Source organism: Diceros bicornis, chromosome 7 (assembly GCF_020826845.1).
Source record: "Diceros bicornis minor isolate mBicDic1 chromosome 7, mDicBic1.mat.cur, whole genome shotgun sequence".
In the NCBI taxonomy this organism is placed as follows: Eukaryota; Metazoa; Chordata; class Mammalia; order Perissodactyla; family Rhinocerotidae; genus Diceros; species Diceros bicornis.
This window is the reverse complement of record NC_080746.1, coordinates 38,932,490-38,952,431: the sequence shown is the minus strand read 5'-3', so window position 1 is coordinate 38,952,431 and position 19,942 is coordinate 38,932,490. Positions and strand designations below refer to the sequence as shown.

The following is a 19,942-nucleotide window of genomic DNA, read 5'->3' as shown; positions in this document are numbered from 1 at the left end:
TGAAGAACCAATTACTTAATGTCTCTTCCGCCTTTTCCTTCCCCGACCCCCTCCCAGACTCCTTCATTCCCGTACTGCTGGGACGGAAAGCCCCGGGTAACCGACACCACGTCCCCGGCTAGCGAGAGAGAGCGTAGAGAAAGATTCCACCCAACCGTTTAAATCCGTCGGCTTCTGCTTCCTCTCTCCTGAGCTAGACCCAGCAAGCCTAGAGAGTTGGGCTACGGAAAAACTAGTGTTTTCATTTAATTGGATATGAAGAAAGAACAAATATGTACGGGGGCAACCACGATCTTTATAAAGGTACCATTCCTGCAAAAATATTAGCCTTCAAAACAAAGGTTGTATTCGTATTGTTCGTTAAAATTTTTATTTTTTAAAAAGCCTAAGTTCTAGTGGGAGGGGGAGATGTCACTCTTAGAGATTCGTTTATTTATTCACCCGACATCGAGCGTTTAGAACGGTGGGCCCAACTACCAGGAGCACAAGAATCAGTTATTATAAGATGGCTACTCATGCGTTAGGTGAAGTTTTAATAAGACAACGAAAAGGAAAAAAAAGCCACCAATCCTCATTTTTTTCTTCTCCGAAAAAGTACTCTTGGGGCAGGGATCTTGTTTGCTTAGTTCGTCTTAGTATCTCGTCACGTAGTCCTTGGCCACAGTAGATGCTCAGTGAATATTTGTTAAACAAAAATTCAACTCCCTCAACTTAGTTTCAAATGTAAAGAGCTCATGAAATTGAACATTAAAAGCTTTTTTTCCAGAACTCTTTCTTTGAAACTTTTACATTAAAAAAAAAAAAAGGTAGAAAAAGCCCCCCCCCCCCCCCCCCCCGTAAAGTTCAAGATGAAAATCTTTCTTGATTTTTCTTACCAAAGGTATTCCTCCCCTAGTCTTACACATCTCAGTAAAGGACGCTACTATCATACTAGTTACTCAAAGCGAAAATCCCAAGGCTCCTACTCAAATTCCTTTTCCTTCACTCTTCACATCCAGTTCTTTTGAAAGTCTTGCTAATTGTACTTTCAAGATACACCCTAAATTTCATTCTACTGCTGCTACTCTAGTCCAAGCCGCCATCATTTTCCACCTGGATTGTAATTGCCTCCTAATAGATCTTCCTGCCTCTACTTTTGTCTTACAGTCAATTTTACATATAGCAGTGAGAGTGATCTTTCAAAATTAAGAAGCAAGTAGTGTTACTTTCCTGCATAAAAATCCACTGCGCGTACAATAAAAATCAAATTTCTTTATGTGACCTGAGGCCCCATGGAGTCTGGCTTCTGTCTGCCTCCCTGACTTCACTTCTAATCAGTCACTCTCTTGCACACTAAGCTCTAGCCCCAGCCAACTGAGCATTTCTGTTTCACAAACAAGGAAAGATTCCTTTGCTCTAGCTTTTTCACTGCTGCCTGTGCCCCAAGATAACTGTTACCATCCTTCAAGTCTCAGCTCAAATGTCACCTCTTCAGTGAGGTTTCCCTGACATCTGCATTTGCACCCCCACCCGTCCAACACATAAATACATCACGTCACCTTGATTTATTTTTTTATAGTACTAAACACTCCCTGAATTTATTCTGTTCATTATTTGGTTATTGCCTTGTTTCTTGTCTGAGAGGCCGCATAGCAAAGTCCTTGAGAAAAAGGGATCTACTGCCTGATGGTCTTGGTTCTAAATTCCAGTTCTGCCTTTCCCAGCTGTGTAAACTTAGGCAAGTTATTTTCCCTGTCTGTGCCCTCAGTTTCCTCGTGCATACAATGGGGATAATTCTGGTCCCTCATGTTATTTTAAGGATTAAGTGAATTAATACTTGTAAAGTGCTTAGAACTGTCTCAGCAAACAGTACTTGCTAAATAAATGTTAGTTGTTATTATTATTAATATTATTTTTATTATTATTGTCTATCTTCCTATATTAGAACATAAGTTCCAGGAAAACAGGAACCTTGTCTCTCTTGTTCACTGGTGTATCCTCTGCATATAGAACAGTACCTGGCACATAATAGGTGCTGAGTAAGTATTTGTTGAATGAATGAATGAATGATGCACTATGAAGTGGAGGGATGAAGTAACAATGGCAAGGTGGTGACACAATTATAGAAAATACCCCTGGTTTTATGTTTCAACTGCCCTTATCAGCCCTGAGTCAATTACCCCAATTCATTGAACTCCTAGCCCACCACCTAATTTTTTGATCACCAACCATGATTAAATAACCACCCCTGTAGTTTCATTAACACCAACATATGATATAATCAGTCCACAATATCAAAAGCTTTGACTTAAATGGTCTGAAAGTATTGATAAGAAAAAGAACCTAAAAAGTTTTTACTTAAGTGATTTTAAAGTACTAATAAGAAAAGGAAACTGTAAAGGTATTGACATAGTTTGCAAGTATTAGAAAAAGAAACTGAAAATAAGCTTACTAAAAACTTAAAATTCACCATCAGCTACCTTTGCTGGCAAAAAATCATACATAACCTCCCCAAAGTTCTCATTTTAAACCCATTACTACAAAAATCTAGTTGGGCCCTTAATTCTGCCTGCTAATCCTCTTATACTCTCCTGTTTATTTTCCCATTCTGCAATAATATGTTTTCCCACATTGCCGTTTCCTCAAATCTACACACCTCTTCCACCCTCTTTTCCCTCCTCATCCTCTTTCCCAGGAATGGATGATTTCCTGACTTCTCTGGGAAGACAGAAGCTCTTCAACAAGGACTCCTCATCTGCCCCACTGGCAGATCTAACAAGCTGCCTTTGACTGTACTCATACCCCCAGCTTTCCACGTATTAGTAGAGACGAGGTGACCCAAGCCCTCTCCTTGTGCTCTGGGTCCCTATTCCTCCAGCCTTCTTAGTGGCTGGCATCCTACTGTATTTCACGTCTCTCGTAATCTATCAACCCATCCGCCAGCACTGCGTGCGTGGCCTCTAATAGAGCAGTGTAGGTCCACCCCCAGGAACCAAACCTGGGCCGCCGAAGCAGAGTGCACTGAACTTAACCATTAGGCCACTGTGGCTGGCCCTCTCGGATCATTCTTATCAGCTCTTGGATATGGTGTAGTATATCCTAACCTTAAAAAATGCTCCTTGGGCCAGCCCCGGTGGCCTAGTGGTTAAGTTTGGCATGCTCTGCCTCAGAGGCCGGGGTTTGAATCCCGGGTGCAGACCTACACCATTTGTCTGTTAGCTGCCATGCTATGGCAATGGCCCACATAAAACAGAAAAAAGGGGAAGATTGGCAACGGATGTTAGCTGAGGGGGAATCCTCCTCAGCAAAAAAAAAAAAAAAGCTCCTTCATTTTAATATGACAAAGGTATGTGAATGTGAAAAGGATGTTTTATGTAATAACTGTGATTACAAAACTAGCTATTCTTATGGCAGGTTGAATGTAGGAATTCCAGTTTCAAAACTTGCACAAACACTACAGCAAGTTGAATTAAACACCCAAAAGGAAAAAAAGAAACATAAAAATCTAAAAAGAAAATTTAAAAGACTGTTTGTACAACCTAGGGTTTGTAAAGACCTTTTGATCAAGGCAGAATACCTAAGAACTGTAAAAGAAATAACTTTAAAAATTCATCTATATAAAAATTTAATTTTATGGCAAAAGATGCCCAAAACAAAGTCAAAGATAAATGCTAGATTAGCAGGTAAATTCTATAATGCCTATAACATGTGAAAGGGTACTACTACTAGGACTACTAATAATATACATAATATAAAAAATACAAACAACTCAGTAAAAAATGAGCTAAGAATATAAACAGGCCATTCAAAAAAGCAATTCCAAACAGACAATAAACATGGAAGACACTCAACCTTCCTATTAGGAAAATGAAAGCAAACAATGAATTATCATGTTACAGCATCAGATTGGCAGGAATTTTTAAAAATTAATAATACAATTGGATGAGATGGGGTGATAAGGGGATCCAGTCAGTGGGGAGACAGTGGCTCCTGTTTCCCTCACAGTAAAAGTCAGAGGTTCTCACAATGTCCCTCAAGGCTGTCCTTTACCTAATTGATCTCTTCTCTTGCTCCTGCCTCTCTAGGCTACATGCCTTCATGGTGTTGTCTGAGCAGAGCTCCTGCCTTAGGGCCCTTGCACTTCCTGTTTCCTCGGCCAATATTTTTGGCCAGTCTTATTCAAATCTCTGTTCAGATGAGGTCAGCCAACCATGACAGCCCTGTTTCAAGTTGCAACCATCCTCCCCCTTGGTCCTCCAACATCCTGCACTCCTTATCTCTCTTATCCAGCTCTACTTTCCTTTTTTACATAGTATGTAAATCTTCCATGATCCTATATAATTTAGTTATGTTTATTATTTCTTTCTCTACCTACCCCATGCAGAATATAATTTCTACAAGGGCAAGAATCTTTGTTTTGCCTGGTGATGTAGGCCAAGCATCTAAAACAGTGCCTGGCACCAGCAGGTGTCTGTAAACGTTTTCCAAATGAGTGAATGAATGAGTGAGTGAGTTTTAACAGGAAAAAAAACCACCACATTTTGATGGAAAAAGTATTGCCTTAATCTCTTTTATATTTTAAAGGAGAAAAACGTAATTTACATTCTGCTAGTCTGAAATCCAGATTTGAAATGAAGATATGCCAAGACCCAGAAAGGTGATTTCTTTTCAGGAAAGAATCTCTAAATGAAAACTCATGTAATTATCAGGCTTTATATTTACCTTCAAAATTCTAATTCAATCAGCCCCACCCTTGATCCAGTCACAACTCTGATTTAATCCAACCTCCCTCCTCTTTCAATTGAATCACTTTCCCCAATTCTAGGAAACCCCCTCATTTACAAAGTTACCAGCCCACAAATTGTGAAAATTTTGCTTGGAAATGTTTCTTTGAGGCTTTTAATAAGAAAATGGAGGAAAAAACCCAATGGTCACAAGTCAGAAATCACGTTTAAGAATAAAGTAATATACATCTATTTTAAATTTTTTAATCTGAAAATGACCGATTTTCTAATATAAAAAGCTGATGCTTTAATCTATTTTGACAAATGAAAAGAATAGAAAAATAAAGTAGCTTGCTTTCTATCAACAAAATCCTGATTTTAAAAATGAAAATGCTCTGGGGCCCAGAGAAATGATTTCCTGGAGACAGCCTCAATGAAATATGCTCATGGTCCAGGCTAGATTACTAGATAATGTTATAATTTAACCACCTCTTACGTATCTGATCACATGGTTATCTCACTAGCTGGCCAGTCCATTATTATTAAGACAATTAAAAACAAACAATAAAAAACTGTTAAAACTAAACAAAGTATAGAAAATAAAGAGATAAAAGAAGATCTACCAGGCAAGTTCTAAACAACAACAGCAAAAAATTTATATAGCAATATTAATTATCAAAAGTATTCTTTAAATAGAGTAGCATTAACAAGGACATTAATAGGGACATCTTATTGTATAACAAAGAAAATTGCACTAGGAAAACATTACAGTCATGAACATGTATACACCTAACTACATAGTCTGGAAAAATATGAAGCAAAAATAAAGAACTAAAAGGAAAAACTGACAAATCTGCAATCATGGCAGGAATTTTTTTTAACATAAATTTCTCAGGTTGATCAAGCAGACAGATTAACAAATTGATGCATTATGTTCGTAGATATGGTATGCTTATTATATTTATATATATTTATATTTATATTTATTTTTATATATAAATAAATATAAATATTATATTTATATTTATATATTGCATTTATATATGTATATAAAATCCTTCAACAAAAAGAAGAGAATACACATTCTTTTCAATAAACATTGAACATTTACAAAATTTAATAAAATATAAAGCCCCCTAGTAAATTTCAATAAATGCCTATGTATTCATTTCTAAATGGTAATGTTTAGTCTTGCCAATTTTTGAACTTTATATAAATGTTCAAAATGTTTATATAAATGAGTCATATTATATGCGTTCTTTTGTGTTTTGTTTTTTTCCTTCTACTTAATGTGTATTATAAGTAGCTGTGATATACTGTATAGACTTTCATTGTGTAAAAATACACAGTATAATTTATTTATTCTAATATTTATGTTTCCAGTATGGGGATATTACAAATAATGCCACTATGAACATTCTTACAAATGTGCAGAGGTGCAGCCATCAGCAGGATAAGACTTCTTGTTCCATAATCTCACCACACTTGATATTGTCCAACTTTTCAGTTTTAGCTCATCTGCTAGGTGTATAGTGCTACCTCATTGAGGTCTTAACTTGCATTTCCTTGATTACCAATCACTTTTCATATGTTTATTGTCCATTTGGATTTCTTCTTTTGTGAAGTATCCGTTCAAGTCTGTCTACTGTCTTTTTCTTATTGATTTCTATGAGTTCTTAATACTTTGGGTTTTAGTTCTCTGTCGCTTATTTGTGCAACACATATATTTTGTACTTCTTGGCTTCTCTTTTTAGTATATTTTGATATGCAAAAATCTTTAATATTAGAGTAGTTCAATTTATCAGTCTTTTCCTTTTTGCTTAGTGCATGGTATTTCTTGATTAAGAAATTATTCCCTACTTGGAGGTTATATTGATATCTCAGTTATTATCTTCTGAAGGTTTTATAGTTAGGCTTTTCACAAGTCCACAAGGAATTCATTTTTGTGCATGGTCTGATAGAGGGGTTTCGAAATCTGGGAAAGCCAGTCTTCTTACCTCGTCCCTCTTTAATGAGTGCTTTGCTACTTTTGGCTGTTTGCACTTCAGTATAAAATTTAAAATGTTATGTTCTACAAAAATATTTTTGGTATTTTGATTGGGATAGTGTTGAATCTATAGATCAATTTAAGAAGAATTGACATTTCTACAATATTGAGTTTTCAAATCTATTAACAAGTTATGTCTTTCCATTTATTTAGGTCTTTGATTGCCTTTAAGTAACTTAATATTATTGTCTTCATAGAAGTCTTGCAGATTTTTGTTAGCTTTAGCCTTAGGTGCTGCTTAATATGTAACGCTGTTGTAAATGGCATCTTTCTTAAATTTTGATTCTCTAATTGTTTGTTGCTGATCTATATAAATATAATTGTTTTTTATATACTGCTATTTTAAATTCAGAGACCTTGTGAAACCCTCTTATTAATTAAGATAGTTTATTCATAGATCTTTTGGATTTTTCACATATGAAATCATATCTAAGAATAATGACAGCTTTGTTTCTTCCTTTCCAATCTTTTTTCCCGTCTCCTCTCTTATTTCCCTTGTCTTCTTATGTTGGATAGGACATCCAGGAAAATGTTGAATAGAAGAGGTGATGACAGGAATCCTTGGCTTTTTCTTGATCTGAAAGGGAACGCTTGTAACTTTTCACTATTAAATGTGATGTTTACTGAAGGTTTGGGGTAGATGCACTTAATTCAATTGAAAATTTCCTACAGTTTTTAGTTTGCTAAGTGGATGGCGAATTTTTTCAAGCACTTTTATGCGTCTAATGAGATTCTCTTTTAATCTGTTAGTGTGTGTTACTATATTAATTTATTTGTTTAACTGTCAACTAATCTTTCATTCCTGGAATAAACTCATGTTGATCATGATGAACATATTGGAGGAATCAGTTTACTCAGATTCTATTTAGGACTTTTGCATCTATGTTCATAAGTGACATTGGCCTATTATTTTCCTTTCTCATAGTGTCCTTGTTGGAAACCTGTATCATAAAATATGTTGGGAAATATTCTTTCCTTTTCTGTTTTCCAGAAAAATTTGTCTTAAGATCAGAGTTAAATTTGCTGAGCCTAGAATTTCCTTTGTGAAAAGAGTTTGTTTTTTTTTTTAAATTGATTTCATAGTAGTTTATAACATTGTGAGATTTCAGTTGTATGTTATTGTTTGTCAGTCACCATATAAATGCACCCCTTCACCCCTTGTGCCCCACCCCCCAACCCCCTTCCACCTGGTAACCACCAAACTGTTCTCTCTGTCCGTGTGTTAGTTTATATTCCACATATGAGTGAAGTTATATGGTGTTTGTCTTTCTCTGTCTGGCTTGTTTCACTTAACATAATTCCCTCCATGTCCATCCATGGACATGTTGCAAATGGCTCGACTGTGTCTTTTTTTATGGCCGAATAGTATTCCATTGTGTATATATACCACGTGTCCTTTACCCAGTCATCTGTCAATGGACACTTGGGTTGCTCCTGCGTCTTGGCTATAGTGAATAATGCTGCAATGAACATAGGGATGCATAAGCCTCTTTGGGTTGTTGATTTCAGGTTTGTTCAATAGATTCCCAGTAGTGGGATAGCTGGCTCATAGGGTATTTCTATTTTTAATTTTTTGAGGAATCTCTATACTGTTTTCCACAGAGGCTGCACAAGTTTGCATTCCCACCATCAGTGAATGAAGGTTCCCATTTCTCTACATCCTCTCCAACATTCGTTATTTTTTGTTTTGGTGATTTCAGCCTTTCTAACGGGTGTAAGGTGATATCTTAGTGTAGTTTTGATTTGCATTTCCCTGATGAATAGTGATGTTGAACATCTTTTCAGGTGACTATTTGCCATCTGTATATCTTCCTTGGAAAAATGTCTGTTCATTTCCTTTGCCCACTTTTTGATCGGGTTATTTGGTTTTTTTTTTTGTTCAGTTCTGTGAGTTCTTTATATATTATGGAGATTAATATGTTGTCAGATATGTGATTTGCAAGTATTTTCTCCCAGCTGGTGGGTTGTCTATTCATTTTGATCCTGGTTTCCTTTGCCTTGCAGAAGCTCTTTAGTCTGATGAAGTCCCACTTGCTTATTTTTTCTACTCATCCGAGTAGACATGGAATTCAAAAATATCCCCCTAAGACGGATGTCAAAGAGTGTTCTGCCTATATTTTCTTCTAGAAGTTTTATAGTTTCAGGTCTTACCTTTAAGTTTTTGATCCATTTTGAGTTAATTTTTGTATATGGTGAAAGATAGTGGTCTACTTTCATTCTTTTGCATGTGGCTGTCCAGTTTTCCCAGCACCATTTATTGAAGAGACTGTGAAAAGAGTTTTGACTGCAGCTTCGGTTTCCTTGATAGTTAAAGATATACTCAGCATTCTATTTCTTCTTGTGTCAGTTTTGCTATTATGTTTTCCTAAGAATTTATTTCATCTAAATTTTAAAATATATGGGCTTAAGGTTGTTTATATTATCTTTATTTCCTTTTTAAGCATCTATAGTGATGACCTCTTTATCTTTTCTAATGTTGATTGCTTGTGCCTTCTAATTTTGGTCTTTATCATTTTCGCAGGAGGTTTGTCGATTTTTTTAGACTTTTCAAAAAACCAGCTTTTGGTTTTGTTCATCCTTTCTATTTTATATTAATTTTCTATTTCATCAATTTCTGGTCTTATTTTTATGATTTTCTTTTTTCTACTTTCTTTGCTGTGGTTTTTTTTTCCCCTAACTTTCTGAGATTGATGCTTAATTCATTTAATGTTCCAGCCTTCTTTCTTTTCTTAGATATTTATTTAAGCCTATAAATCTCCCTTTTATACTGTTTACCTAGCATCCTACAAGACTTGAAATGTAGAATATTTACTCTCATTCAGTTTAAAGTATTTATGAATTTTCATTTTTCTTTCTTTCTGATTAAAGGCTTATTTAGAAATACGTGTTTAATTTTACAAAATTGGGGATTCTCTAGTTATCTTTCTAATATTAATTTCCAACTTTATAGTTTTGTTAGAGAACATGTTCTGCCTGCTTTCTACCCTTTGACATTTGTTAAAACTTATTTTATGGCCACAGTTTTATGGTCAGTTTTGTGAAGTTTATTCATAGTACTTGAAAAAAACTTATATTCTGCAACTTGGGAGTACAAAGTTCAGTATATGTCCATTAGGTAAATTTTTAAATTGCATTGCTCAAATATTCTATATTAGTTTTCAGCTCTTCAACAAATTAGTAGGGTTCTGGTTTATGCTTGTCTTCCCTGAGTCCTTGTCATTTGAAAAAGTGTCTCAGATTAGGTGATAAATGATAGAATGTAAATTAATGTTAAAGTTTAGAACTACTCTTTTTAAAATCTGAAATGAATGTAGAATTTCTACTAACTCAGTCAACATTCAACATTTCACTGGAGATCATATCTAATTATATAAGACTTCTATTCCTGCCCAGCTCCAAAATAAAAAAAGAGTAAGAGGTATGACTACTGGAAAAGAAGATATATAAGTTTTGTATTTTTTTCAGAAAATATGAGCATCTACATGGAAAATTCTAGAATCAGTGGTCAAGCTAGTAGAACTAATAGGAAATAAGAGGTATAAGGTTTGAAAAGAGATAAAAGATCAATAAATATAATAAAAATTAATAGAAAAAAGTCCATTCATAATACAATAAAAAAGTTATAAAATTCCTAAGAATATCTGTTTCCTAAGGAAACAGATACATTATCTTTATGGATAAAATCCTGAAACTTTACTGAAGTACAGTAGTCCCCTCTTATCTGCAGTTTTGCTTTTTGTGGTTTCAGTTACCCACAATCACAGTCTGAAAATATTAAATGGAAATTTCCAGAAAAAAACAATTCATAAGTTTTGAATTACACACCATTCTGAGTAGTGTGATGAGATCTCACACCATCCCGCTGTGTTCCAACCAGGATATGAATCATCCCTTTGTCCAGGGCATCCATGCTGTATACGCTACCTGCCCGTTAGTCACTTAGTAGCCGTCTCAGTTATCAGATTGACTGTTGCTGTATCGCAGTGCTTGTGTTCAAGTAACCCTTATTTTACTTAATAGTGGCCCCAAAGCATGAGAGTAGTGATGCTGGCCATTTGGATATGCCAAAGAGAAGCTGTAAAGTGCTTCCTTGAAGTGAAAAGGTGAAAGTTCTCTACTTAATAAGGAAAGAAAAAAAATTGTATGCTGAGGTTACTAAGATCTATAGTAACTTTTATTACAGTATATTGTTATAATTGTTCTATTTTATTATGAGTTATTGTTGTTAATCTCTTACTATGCCTAATTTATAAATTAAACTTTATCATAAGTATGTATGTATAGGAAAAAACATAGGATATATAGAGTTCATTACTATCTGTGGTTTCAGGCATCCACTGGGTGTCTTGGAATGTATCCCCCGCAAATAAGGGGGAATGACTGTACACACAAGATCTGAATAAATGGAGGAATATATCAGTTAATGGGTGGTACTGCTCAATACAGGAGCTATATCCACACCAAATTTCTCTTTAACTTCATGCAGTTTCAATTGAAATCAACAGGATTTTTATGGAACTTGACAAATTTATTCTAAAATGAATACTGAAGTTTAACTCTACTAATCTAGCCAAATTAATTCTGAACAAGATGAATAAGGACATGGGGAGTTGCCTTACCAATTATCAATATGTATAGAGCTATAGTATTTAAACCAGTGTAGTTTCACCACAGAAATGGACAAATCATAATGGAATTGAATGGAGAGTTTAGAAAGAGATCCATGCTTATATTGGAACTTGGCATATGACACTGGAGGATTCCAACTTAGTGGGGAAATGGTGGTAGGCAATTGGATTTCTACAGAAATACCCAAGAACAGTATAGATCCCTACCTCCCAACAACAACACAATGTTCTAAGTGAGTGAAACAAAGATGAGAAACAAAAAAATTAAAAGAATTAAAAGAAAATAAAATCTGTGATTTCAAGAAAAAGTGGATTACTTAAATAGGACATAAGGGAAAAATCATAATGAAAAAGATTAATAAGTTTGTTTACATTTAATTTTTTTTAAATATCTAAGAAAGACACTATAAACAAATTTAAATGGAAGTAGTGGGCTGGGATAAGATGCAGTCATGTGTCGCTTAATGAGGGGATATGTTCTGAGAAATGCGTTGTTAGGCGATTTCATCATTGTGCAAACATCATAGAGTGTACTTACACAAACCTAGATGGTATAGCCTGCTACACACCTAGGCTATATGGTACTAATCTTATGGGACCAGCATCATATCTGTGGTCCGTCATTGACTAAAACGTTGTTATGCGGCATATGACTGTATTTGCAACAATACAATAGACATAGAATTAGTATCCTAAACATTTAAAAAACTTTACAAATCAGTAGGAAAAAAAGGCAATCTAACTGAAAAAATGAACAAAATATATAATGTAACTCACAAAACTGAAACCCACAAAAGGCTAATAAATCAATGAAAAAGCATGTCACCCCACCAGGAAACAGGTCACACAATATTAATATTAGTAATAATAATAATATAAAAGGATGGGGCCAGGCTGGTGGCGCAAGCAGTTAAGGGCACGCACTCCGCTGCAGTGGCCTGGGGTTTGTCAGTTCGGATCCCGGCCACGCACGGATACACCACTTGTCAGGCCATGCTGTGGCAGGTGTCCCATATAAAGTGGAGGAAGATGGGCATGGTTGTTAGCCCAGGGCCAGTCTTCCTCAGCAAAATTAGGAGGATTGGCAGATGTTTAGCTCAGGGCCGATCTTCCTCACAAAAAATAAATAAATAATAATAATAATAATAATATAAAAGGAGATAAATTATTTTGCCAATCAAATCACCAACAACTAAAAATTTGACATTATCAAGTGTATCTGGCGGTATAGGGAGAGAAACTCTCTTACTCTGCTAGTGACTGTGTTAATTAGGAAAATCACGAGGTAAAGCAACTTGACATTGCCTAATAAAATACAAAATGTAGTTTCTTTTTTTTGTGAGGAAGATCAGCCCTGAGCTAACATCCGTGCTAATCCTCCTCTTTTTGCTGAGGAAGACTGGCTCTGAGCTAACATTTATTGCCAATCCTCCTCCTTTTTTTTTTCTCCCCAAAGCCCCAGTAGATAGTTGCATGTCATAGTTGCACATCCTTCTAGTTGCTGTACTTGGGATATGGCCTCAGCATGGCCGGAGACGCAGTGTGTTGGTGCACGCCTGGGATCCGAACCCGGGCTGCCAGAAGCGGAGTGCACGCACTTAACTGCTAAGCCACGGGGCCGGCCCCAAAATGTAGTTTCTATATCACCTAAAAATAACCCTTCAAAATATCTACCCTAGATAAATTCTCACATATAATTACAAGGACACATAAAAGACTTTTTTTTTCTTTTTTTTTTGTGAGGAAGATCAGCCCTGAGCTAACATCTGCCAATCCTCCTCTTTTTTTGCTGAGGAAGACTGGCCCTGGGCTAACATCCATGCCCATCTTCCTCTACTTTATAAGGGACACCACCACAGCATGGCTTAACAAGTGGTGCATCGGTGCGCGCCCGGGATCTGAACCGGCGAACCCCGGGCCGCTGCAGCGGAGCGCACGCCCTTAACTGTTTGTGCCACCGGGCCAGCCCCCACATAAAAGATTTTTAATGCAGCATCATTTATAATAAAAAACACTGGAAGCAATCTAAATACCCACCAATAGAGAAATGCATTAATAGAATATATTCTTATGACAAACTATGTATATGTATGAGTATATCTTGAAACTGGTAATGTTGAATTTAAAAATTGCAAAAATATTAGCATATTTGGTATAAAATCATTTATATAGAATAAAAATAGCATATGCACAGAACAATACTCCATATTATTAGTGGATATACAACACACACACACACACACAAAACAAAAAGACATCTACAGATAGAAAATGCACCAAATTCATGTTAGTTGTTCCTTATGGGGCTGGGGAGGAGAAGGAGATTAGGGTTTGGGCTTTGGATCTGAAAGGTGCTTCCACTTCATCTGGAATATTTATTTATTCTATTTAAAAATGCTTGAAACAGGAACAAGACCCTTCAAGATGTCTGTTCTCACTACTTCTATTCAGCATTACACTGGAGATTCTGGTCAGGACAGTTAGGCAAGAAAAAGAAAAAGCATCCAAATTGGAAAGGAAGAAATAAAACTATCTTTATTGACAGATGACATGATTTGGTATAGAAAAAATCTTGAGGAACCACTATAAAACTACTAAAACTAATAAACAAGTTCAACAAGATTGTAGGATACAAAACCAGTATACAAAAATCAATTGACTTCTATACAATAGCAATGAACAATTTGAAAATGAAAGAAAACAATTCCATTCACAATAGCATCCAAAAGAATAAAATGATTAGGAATAAATTTAACAAAAGAATTGCAAGACTTCTACACTGGAAACTACAAAACATTGTTAAAGAGGACCTAATAAATGGAAAGATATTCCATATTCATGAATCAGAAGACTTAATATTGTTAAGATGGCAATACTTCCCAAATTGATCTATGGATTCAGTGCAGTTCCTCTTATAATTCCTGCTGACTTTTTTCCCCCCAGAAATTAAAAGCTGGTCCTAAAATTGATTTATGAACACAAAGGACCCAGAATAGCCAAAACAATCTTGAAAAACAACAAAAAATTTGGACAACTCACACTTCCCCATTTCAAAACTTAGTACAAAGCTATAATAATCAAGGCATTGGTATAAGGATAGCTATCTAGTTCGATGGAATAGAATTGAAAGTGAAATAAACCCTTAAATTTATGGTCAATTGATTTCAACAAAGGTTTCAAGACAATTCAACTGTGAAAGAATAGTCTTTTCAACAAATGTTGCTGAAACAATAGATATTCACTTACAAAAGAATGAATTTGAATCTAAACCTCACACCATACACAAAAATTGATCATAGACCTCAATGTAGCTAAAACTATAGAACTCTTAGAAGAAAACATAGGAATATATCTTCATGACCTTGAACTAGGCAGTAATTTCTTAAATACAACACCAAAAGCACAAACAATAAAGAAAATTGATAAATTGGACTTAATCAAAATTCAAAACTTTTGCACTTCAAAAGACATAATTACGAAAATGAAAAGATAACTCACAGACTGGAAGAAAATACTTGCAAGTCATATATTCAACAAGGGACTTGTAACCAGGAGATATAAGAACCTCTTGCAATTCAATAGTAAGAAGACCAATAACAAAAAAAAAAATAAGCAAAGGATTTGAATAGAAATTTATTTTAAAAAGATATATGAATGGCCAATCAATAAGCATAGAAATGAACGCTCAACATCATTAGTCATCGAGGAAATACAAATCAAAACCACGAGATATGACTTGACACCAACTGGAAGTGCCATAAAAAAAAGACAATAACAAGTGTTGGTGAGGATGTCAAGAAATTTGAACCCTCATATATTGCTCGTGAAAATTCAAAATGTTGCAGGCACTTTGGAAATCAGGGTAGCAGTTTCTCAAACATAGAGTTATCATGTGACCCAGCAATCCCACTCATAGGTATCTACCCGAGAAAAATAAAAACAGGTCCACACATAGACTTGTAGATGAATGTTCATAACAACATTATTCATAATAGCCAAAAGATGAAAACAGCCCAAATGTTATCAACTGATGAATGGATAAATAAAATGTGGTATGTTCATGACAATGGATATTATTCAACCATAAACAGAAACAAAATACTAATAAGTGCTACAACATGGATGAACCTCAAAAACATGCTGAGTGAAACAAGTCAGCCACAGAAGACCACATATTATATTATTCCATTTATATGAAATGTCCAGAATAGGCAAATCTATATTGACAGAAAGTAGATTACTGGTTGCCTGGAGCTAAGGGTGGAAATGGGCTGTGACTGCAAATGGGCATGAGATTTCTTTTTGGAGTGATGGAAATGTTCTAAAATTAGATTGTGGTGATGGTTGCAGAGCTCTGTAAATATACCCAAAATCATTGAATTGTACACTTAAAGTGGGTGAAATTCTTGTTATGTAAATTATATCTCAATAAAGCTGTTTTAAAAAACCACTTGAAGCAAATATGACAAAATATTAAGATGTCAATCCTCACTGGTTGGAATGGAGGTTTTTTGTTATATGTTCTCTCTACTTTCTCTATTTTTCATGTTTCTCAAAAGCAAAAAATTAAGACACCATAAATTCCTGTGCCCCATTTTCAAATGAGATAGATGCATACATTTATAGTCTTTTCATTTTACTATTGCCTTCAGATACTGACAGTCGTCCCCATCCCCAAAGGAAATGACTGGATCCTTGTCAGAGCACTCTCAGTGAAGCCTGCCAGTCATTCATAGCAAATGCAACTCTTTAGTGCCTGACTCTTAAACATAAGCCAAGAATAAGTAGATATATGAAGAAAGCATTTAACATGCAAGACAGAAACCCAAACATCCTGGAAGGGTGGAATTTAGAGGAAACAGACATGATGTAGAGAGCAAATGAAACTTAAAAAAAATCTCTGTAATTAGTACTTCTAGAGAGAGAAGAGAAAATCTGCAGCCATGGAAAGTATCAGCAATCTATCATAAAACCAACATTCAGAGACCAAAAAAGAATTTCTGGAAATTAAAAATAGTTGCTAGGTTTGGAAAATAAAATATAACAAAAGAACAAAAAGATGGACAATAGGACAACAAAGATTAGAAAATTAGAGGATCAATCCAAGAGGGTTAATGTCCAACTGATTGTATTTCCAGAGAGAGAGAGCTGAAAATATAGTGAGAAGGAATATATTAAAGAAATGATATGAGAAAATTTCACAGCAATGAAGAACATGAGTTTCTACATGAGAAGGTCTAGCACAATAGTTGGCAAAAAAGTCTTATCGATCATATCTTAACGAAATCTCAGAAAATAGGAGAAAAGGAATACCCTAAAAGTGTCCAGAGAGTAAAAACAGGTTGCACAACAAGGATCAGAAAACAGATTAGTTTTGGATTTCTAGACTCTAGAATTCAGTGGAACAATGTCTTCAGAATTCTGAAAGAAAAGCATAAGGGTAGAAAAAAGACATTTTCAGACATGCAAACTCTGGCAGACAGTTGTTATTTTGTGACCAACCAATAACTTTAGAATTCTTTTTTTATGTTTGGGGATAGTCCCACCTTATGACCCCTGCCTTGCCAAGGTTGAAGTCAGAACTTGATTATCCAGCACCTGTTGCAGCAAAGACGTAGGCATATGACCTAGGCTTTTCCAGTCAGACACTTCCATGGAAGACCTCAATTTGAAGAAATGTGAGAGAGTTGATTTTGCACAGGATCTGTTCCTGGAGGAGGGTGATGAGAGACAATGAGCTTTCAGAGGCAGCAGTGGCATAAGTTCTAGTTAGTAATGTCTCTTACTCAGGGTCTTTGGTGCCCTTGACCAGAGGAGGTATAGGAATACCTTAATATAGATTGTTGGATAATTTGGGTATTGTTCCTGGATGCACAGTCTAAACCCTATTCTCTAGTCCTCCTGGAGATTCTGTGAACTACTTCATAATCTCTAATGAAGCTTCCAAGAATGCTCCTGGTGTATATGCTCTGCCAACACAAGAAAGTAAACCAAGAAAGAAGACTGAGATGGGGGGAATCAGGGGCTCTAACATAATAAAGAGGGAAAGGGAATCCCCAGGATTACAACAAATAGAAACTCCAGGATGCAGGCTGTGAAACAGCCTAAAGATTAACCAGTCTAGATTCAAGTAAGCATATGGAGAGCTCCAAGAAGAATATTTCTGGAAAGAGAAATCTAATTTAGTACCTGATGTGTATTATGTATTTAGAAGAGATTTATACTACTGGAAATAAATTGGGGAATTAATTAACATGTATAAAACCAAGCAAATGAAATAATGAGACAATTATTAACTATAGGATAAATAAAATTTTGTACATGAAAGGCAGTGCAATCACGTTACAGTACATGACTCAGCTGTACTAATTTTACATAGTAAAAATTCAGACAATTTAACCAAAAAATTTTATACAGCTATATGAGAGGGTGGGGTAGGGGAATTCTGTGTGTGTTGGGATGGAGCATAAGAGAACTAAATCTATGTCTTTTATAGCATGAGTGTCCATAATGTCTAAAACGGAAAAGTCTGGAAATATTGAAAAAACAAAACAGAAGAAAAAGCTAAAATACATGTGAATGACTGCCTTTGGGAGTAGGAATGAGGGAGAGGAATTGTATTGGTCAGGCTTCTTTAGTTGCATTCTATAGAATTCACTCTATTTAGTTTAAGCTGAAAGAGTTTTTTTAAAAATATTAGGTAATTTACAAACTCTCTGGGAGAGTTGAAGAACCAGGCTTACATTCTACTTGAGAAATGTATTTAAAATTATTAACAATTCAAAGCAGCATATGTTAGAAGTTGTCTCAGAACTCAACAGAGTGGCTATGTCTTGGAGATATGGAGTTCAAGAAGACTTCTGGCTTCTGCCTCTCTCCGCTGCCAGATACCACTATGACTGCCACAGTATCCATGTAACAGAGGAGAGTAAATAGAGAAGACTCTAATGAGGTTAATCTTCCTGTGCTCAATTTATTATGTCTTACAATGAAATCATAATATAAAATTTAAATTGCTGATTTAAAGGCCAAGTCCCAAGCTTTGTCATGATTTAATCTGTGTTGTTCGAATATGTCATGACTTAATCTATGCTGTTCATGCTTGACACTTCCTGCCATGTGTCTGTCTCCTTTATATCCACACTCCTGGGTGTTCTTAAAAATATGAAGTCCACACCAAATATTGGCGTTTGAGGCACAAAGGGTACAGGAAAATTCACCTTTTTATCTTCTCTTTTCCATGCAGCTTATCAAGAAGGGAATGTTGAAGCCTGTGGGGCAGAAATATGGAGATATCTTGGAGAGAGAAGCAGGCTCATATCATGGAAGGGATTTATTACTTTAGACATGTACCTATTAAAGGTGAAAGCTAGCTGTCAGGTAAAACACTCTGCAGAGCTTCCACCTCAACAGTTTGTATTAAACACTGAATAAATGGCCGAGGCAAATAGTGCTTATGGAGTGCAGAGGACAGAATCCTCAACAAGGCCTAGGGTTGGTAGGGAAAAATCCCTCAAGTAGGAGATTTGTCTGGAAGGCAGACAAATATCTCTTTTCTATAACTTAGAAAAGAGAAGGGAGAGTGAAGTGAGAGAGGAAGAGCCTAGAGTCAGGGACAATGACTAGAAGTATTTGATTAGAGCCAAGACCTTGTCAGTAAGGAGTGAGGAACTACTGAGAGAGAATTTGGGAAAACAAAAAGAGTTAAAGATGGTGGTTTAAAGACAATCATTTACTTTGCTCCCTCCAAAACTCCACTGAAGTGCTGGTAACAGGATTTTTGTTTTAAGAAATAACTTACAAAAAGAGAAAATGGTAAAGGAGATAAGTAGTGGCAAAATTTGAAAACAGATGGACAAGTGGAAATTGATTTACCCAACCCTGGAAAGTAGAATCCTGAATTGGCAGTAAGGAAAGCCAAGAAACAACACAAGTGACTCTACAGAACCCAAAAGGCTTAGGACTTGACGGCACTAGGTGCCTCTGCATGTGGCAGTTAAAATGAGGATTTGTTGAAAACCTAAGAAGCAATTAGAGCCTCAGATCCTCTCCCTTCCTCTGGGCAGCAAAGTAAACTGCTCCTCTCTCACCCTGACAGAAGACTAAGCTTCAGTTGTTAGAGTAGGTGGACCGAGAATTTCCTTTGAGAGTGTGGTGGTCATGAGGAAAACAAGTCGATTTAGTGAAATTCACAAGTTGGATATTGGAAATTTCAGGAACCTTTTTCCATGTGGGGAAGAAGCCAGGCCTGTCTCCCCAGGGGAGGAAGATTGGAAGATCCTTTGCTGTTGAATATGACCAGCCCTAGAGATACCAGCATCAGAGGTTCACCCAGGAAACAGCCCAGCCAGATCACCATACAGGGAAGCATAATCATCAAACCCATCCACACACTCTGAGCTTCTGATCAGTTTTTTATACTATACTCTTATGTTTGAGCCAGCTACTAAGGATCACCAGACATTTGAGGAAAGCCTGAAACCTGAAAGATAGAAAGCAAGACAAAAAAATGAATGAAAAGTAATTGCGAAGAAACAGACCATGCAAGGGGGAAAAAAACCTTC

The 19,942-nt window shown here is 35.8% G+C and overlaps 1 long non-coding RNA gene across 1 annotated transcript; it reads left to right on the top strand.

Moving 5' to 3' along the window:
- The first annotated feature begins 12 nt into the window (after window positions 1-12).
- Window positions 13-14,914, top strand: LOC131408527 (uncharacterized). The gene is made up of 3 exons (XR_009220780.1): window positions 13-303; window positions 1,925-2,018; window positions 13,786-14,914. It is a non-coding gene; the product is annotated as an uncharacterized LOC131408527 (long non-coding RNA).
- The last annotated feature ends 5,028 nt before the right edge of the window (window positions 14,915-19,942 follow it).